This window comes from Mus caroli, chromosome 13 (genome assembly GCF_900094665.2).
Source record: "Mus caroli chromosome 13, CAROLI_EIJ_v1.1, whole genome shotgun sequence".
NCBI lineage: Eukaryota > Metazoa > Chordata > Mammalia > Rodentia > Muridae > Mus > Mus caroli.
This window is the reverse complement of record NC_034582.1, coordinates 86,289,540-86,295,165: the sequence shown is the minus strand read 5'-3', so window position 1 is coordinate 86,295,165 and position 5,626 is coordinate 86,289,540. Positions and strand designations below refer to the sequence as shown.

Below are 5,626 nucleotides of genomic sequence, written 5' to 3'. Positions count from 1 at the left end.
TCGCACAAGGACGGGCATTTTTGAGCTGCCGGGAAGTGAGATACAGTGTCCGCCGCTGGTTTTAGCTGGTGCAAACCGGAGTGCCGCGTCAGTTGAGCTGTAGCACTAGTCACCTCCTGAGGCCAGCAGAAGAGCGTCCTTGGAACAGCGTCCGAGCGCAGGATTCCAACAGAGAGCTGAGTCGCTCGGCCACTTCCGGCGCGCCCGCGTGCTCTGGCTCGGACCCGGGCAGCGCGCATGTGCAGAGACCAAGCCTCCCGGAGGGGGCGTGGCAGCGGGAAGCATTCTCTGCGCCTGCGCCCTTCTCTGCTAGGTCGGCTGGGGACGAGCTCTGGGCTGGCGTCGCGCTGTCCTGGGTGTCGTGGCCGGGTTACTCTTCACGCCTCACTGCGGCGTCGCGTCGAGTCCCCGAGAGCTCGGCGGGGTGTGGGGAGGTAAGAGCCTCGGAGCCGCCACCGGCCTCTCCTCAGCGTACTGCGGGCGGAGGGGCGGGGCGGCCTCGGGACTCGCTAGGCTGCGACGGCCCGGCCTCGCCTTCCTCCGGGACCCGCCTGCCACCCTGGGCTCTCTGCCGCCGAGATACCCAACCCCATCGCGGGCTGGGCTGGGCCGGGTCGGGCCGCACTGGATCCCGCGAGTCCCCGCGGCGCTGGTTGTCGCCGCCTCCTCCGTTTCACTGATGCCTCGGTGTTCGCTCGCTGTCTTGTCTTTGGTGCCTCTGAAGAGATGACCTTAACTTTTAACAGTTAACCTGTTTGTGCGACCGTGATTGCAATTTGTTACATTCCAGACTCATGTTCTTGGTTAGCCATGTCAGAAAACCAGCCCGTGAATTTAAATATTAAGTTCATCTTTTAATTCAAAGAATAAGTTGGTGATGTCATCCGGTTCCGTCACTTACTCGGCTGAGTTTGGCATTTCTCGAGTTGGCAAAAGTTTAGTGGTTTGATCGTGTCTGTCCGATTTTTCACATAACTTTTTCCCCCCTTTCTCTTTGATATTAAACTACACATTTAGTGGCAAGCTATTTAAAAATTAGAGGAGGGAATCAGGAATGAGATAGTCACTATTCCACCGTGCAAAAGTAACCAGCCGCTTACCATTTTGACATTTTTCTTTGTCCTTTTTTTTTTTTTTTTTTTGCCCCTGTTGCATTTTAAACTTAAAATGGTAAGAGTTTTGCTCACCTTTCCCATGTTTTTAAAAGCTGTACACATATACCCATTACATTTCTTTTTTACTATATACATAATAATAAGAGCAAAAACAATCTTTTGAAGTAGCTACCTTACAGATAAAACTAATTTTTTGTCCCCATTCATAATGCCAATTACACATAGTATCCCATATGGTTGAAAATAATGACAATTGAAAAATTATCAAGAAAATGTAATTGTTAATGCAGAATATTTACCATTTTGAAAATTAAAGCTCTGGAAATTCTTTTTTTTTTCTTCACATATTCACTTAAAAATAGTCATACAATAAAGCAAATACTTTATTAAAAAATCTTGGATGTTTTTAAATTCTAATTATTCTAATGTACATTGAACATTTTCTTCATGATCATATTACTGTCTTTCACAATTTTATACCCCTTACAAGTCTAGTGTCCAACTGCCTTCTAACAGAGTTTTATTATTTTTATATTGTTAGAATATGTTACATCACTTTTAAGGAAAATAATAAAATTATCTCTACACTAGACTTAGTTTAGTGCTTGTCCCCTTTGCTAATACTATTTTAACAATTTTTGTGGAAATGGATTTATGTTGTACAGAGTTTTGTGATTTTTTTCTTTCTTTCAGCATTGTGTATTGGATAGTTCTACAGAAGTATATGTAACCCAGGTCATAGCTTTATGCACACAGGTTTAGGGATCATTAGTTGTTTCATGTCAGGCTTCTGTATTCTTCTGTATCTTTTCCTAGGTCGCTTCCATTCACAGTGGTGCATTACTGATTTACAAATCTTTATCTCAGAATCCTCTCTGTATTCCAGGTTCTTACATTCAACAGCCTCTTGGACTTCTTCCCCAGGATGTTCTCAAGGTACTTCAGGCAGTAGTCCAGAAAGTGTTTTCCTTCTTCCTGCTCCTCTTGAGTTGCCTGTGATGGTCAATGCATCTCTATTGGTTTCCCCAGTCACCCAGCGTGGGGATCTGTTGGTAATGCCAGCCTTCCCCCTTGTTTCCGTCTCCAAGAGACTACGACTGTACAGATAAGAGCTACTTACCTGTTTCATCTTCACCTCAGTCTCTGCTTATGTCCTCATTGTCTCTCACCTTAGCAATTCTAGAAGTTGCATTTTTGTTTTATTGTCTTATTTTCTTATTAATCGTCCCTGTTGTTACCAACTTTTTAAAACCATGAAGAGACTTTTAAAACCATTTTAAAAGTAAATATTACAAAAATTTGTTTGGAAATCTGAGAGTATTTAAATGGTTAAATTGGTAAAAATATCTCAAATCATTGTTGGGCTGGCATGAGGGCTTAATGGGTAAAGGAGCCTTGCAGCCAAAGCCTGACAGCCTGAGGAGTTAGATCCCCTCCATACATGATGGAGGACAGAATTAGCTTCTGGAAGGTCTCTTCTGGCAGCCATACCCACACAAGTAAATACATAGAAGTAATTGAATAAAGCTCACTCTAATATACATGAGATTAAAAACAAATCTTATCAACACTCATCCACACAAACATTAAATAGAGACTGCGTCATACATTTTGTTTGTTTCTTCGATGTATAATAGATTACTGGCCACAAAGTACAGTCTGTTTAGTTGAAATGAGAAAATCCACAGCTTAGTAGTAGTTCATGTTAAAGAGTTTCAGTGGAAAGTATTTGCATTGTCCTACTTTTTACAGATTGCTGAATTGTGGTGTTTCCTGTATTTTTGGCACTTCAAATGATATGCTTACTAGTGTGTTATTATGTTGAGACACTGCAAATAGATGTTCTTTAAAGGAATCTTTGATTTGTTTTTAAAATCCTCTGACTTTTGCTAGTGAAAACTGTTTTTAGAACTTGTCTTAGTCAGGGTTTCTATTCCTGCACAAACATCATGACCAAGAAGCAAGTTGGGGAGGAAAGGGTTTATTCAGCTTACACTTTCCACATTGCTGTTCATCACCAAAGGAAGTCAGGACTGGAACTCAAGCAGGTCAGGAAGCAGGAGCTGATGCAGAGGCCATGGAGGGATGTTCCTTACTGGCTTGCCTCCCCTGACTTGCTCAGCCTGCTCTCTTATAGAACCAAGACTACCAGCCCAGAAATGGTACCACCCACAAGGGCCCCTTCCCTCCTTGATCACTAATTGAGAAAATGCCCCACAGCTGGACCTCATGGAGGCATTTCCTCAACTGAAGCTCCTTTCTCTCTGATAACTCCAGCCTGTGTCAAGTTGACACAATACTAGCCAGTACAGAACTTTTGTTGGGTTTTTTGTTTTGTTTTGTTTTTGTTTTTGTTTTTTATTTTTCAAGACAGGGTTTTTCTGTATAGTCTTGGCTGTCCTGGAACTTGTTTTGTAGACCAGGTTGGCCTCAAACTCAGAGATCCATCTGCCTCTGCCTCCCAAGTGCTAGGATTAAAGGTGTGTGCTACCACTACCTGATGATAGATCTAAGTACACTGTAGCTGTCTTCAGACACCCCAGAAGAGGGCATCAGATCTCATACGGATGGTTGTGAGCCACCATATGGTTGCTGGGATTTGAACTCAGGACCTCTGGAAGAGCAGTCAGTGCTCTTAACCACTGAGCCAACTCTCCAGCCCTTTACTCTTTTAAATATGTATGTACTTATTCATTTACTGTTTTTATGAGACAGTGTCTCACTATATACTGCTGGCTAGCCTAGAATTTGCTATGTAGGTCAGACTGATTGGTCTTGAATTTATGATCTTCCTGTCTGTTTCCTGAGTGCTGGGATTACAAGCATATGCCATCACTCCTGGTTTATTTTTTACCATTATATTTAATTTTATTTTTTATTTTTGTCAAAGGGATAACTAGCCTGATGCATATACCTTTAACCCTAATATTCAAAAAGCAGAGGCAGGCAGATCTCCACAAGTCAAATCTAGCCTGATAGCAAGTTCCAGGCCTACCAGGGCTATATAGTGAGCTCTTTTTTAAAAAATGGGATGGGGTAACCATATCATACATAAAGATTAAATGATACTGGAGATTTATAATGAATAACCCAGTTACCCTTTCTTGCTCTTCTTTCCCAAACTCTTATGAGTAGACTCCTCGTCTTAAGTTTAGGGTTTCTGTTTGAATCGTAGAACACAGAAAATGATTCAGCAACTATTTCTAAATTTTTCCATAGATGATAGAAATAATACTTTAAATGCCTAGGAGTGAAGTGAATTTGTTACTAGAAGTTGTTGTGATCTGTGCCTGTAACAGGAGCACTAGGAAGTAGAGGCAAGAGGGTCAGGAGTTCAAGGTTATCTTTGGGTATATATTGAGTTAAGAGCATTCTAGGCTCAGTGAGACTCAGTCAAAATCCAAGCAAATAACAACTTTAAAAAAAGATACAATTCAGTGCATAAATGAATGCTACATAAGGTGGATCGTAGCTACAACCTCAGTATTCTTTAGTTTTCAGTTTACTTCTATTTCTAATTTGGGATTAGAAAGTCTAAATTGAATTGTTTGTTCAGTATACTTTCCCAATTAGAAGTCTAAACTGTTGATTTCAAATTTTACTTCTTTGTAATAAATACATTTAATCTTGTTAGTGTGTCTTATGAACAGACTGTTTTTGCTGTGTCCCTCAAGCCTCTTGAATTCTTAAGATTTCTACTGCTGACATTATGATCAGCTGCTGTTCCCCATATGTTCCTTCCCTGCGGTTTTGTGTTCCTGTTTCATAGTTGCATAGATGCTTCTTTCTCTCAGAACCTGCTTTGGTGTTTTCTTATTTCCTGCATTGCCTCCTCTTTCATGCTCCCTTTATTGCCTTAATATGTGTATTTGTGTACATTTCTGTGTAGATGGCATAATGGTAGGAATATTTGACAATGGAAACAAGAGTTAACAGACTTTATTGAATCAGGATGTCATATATTGTTACTGAAAAATACTTCTGAAATGTATCTTGGTTTAATCTTGTTATAATTATAAGTATAATTGTTGTAACTTTGGAAATGACCCTTTCTCTCTGGGTGCTCTATCTTTGGAGTTTAGTTGTTTCCCTAGAATGTGCCTAAAAGTGTGAATTTCTGTTTATTTTTTATTGTGATATGATGTATTTTTATTCATTGAGTTTTTCATGAATTCTGGAAAAAAATCTTAACATTGCCTTCAAATGAAGCTTTCTCAGGCTCGTTTCCCCTTTTGGAAGGAGCGCTATTCTCGGTCTCGGATTGGACCTCTACATTTCTGTTTTATACCAATCCTCTTTCTCTGTGCTTCTTGTTTCATAATATCTCTCTTTGCGCTCTCCACTTCTGAATCACCTGAGACCCTGGGTCATGCCTCTCAGCCTTACTTCTGTATCCCAGGCCTCTCAGCCTTACTTCTGTATCCCAGGCCTCTCAGCCTTACTTCTGTATCCCAGGCCTCTCAGCCTTACTACTGTATCCCAGGCCTCTCAGCCTTACTACTGTATCCCAG

The 5,626-nt window shown here is 41.1% G+C and overlaps 1 protein-coding gene across 4 annotated transcripts in view; it reads left to right on the top strand.

Annotated features, from left to right (window-relative positions):
* Positions 1-297: 297 nt before the first annotated feature.
* The window catches only part of Zfyve16 (zinc finger FYVE-type containing 16), a 50,194-nt gene continuing 44,865 nt past the window's right edge, over positions 298-5,626 (top strand). For 3 of the 4 annotated variants that reach the window (XM_029468386.1, XM_021180901.2, XM_029468387.1), the window contains exon 1: positions 298-434. The gene's annotated coding sequence lies outside the window, so the exon portion shown is untranslated. Of the gene's footprint in view, positions 435-2,001; positions 2,052-5,626 lie in introns of all 4 variants that reach the window. The other variant, XM_029468385.1, reaches the window with a different exon arrangement.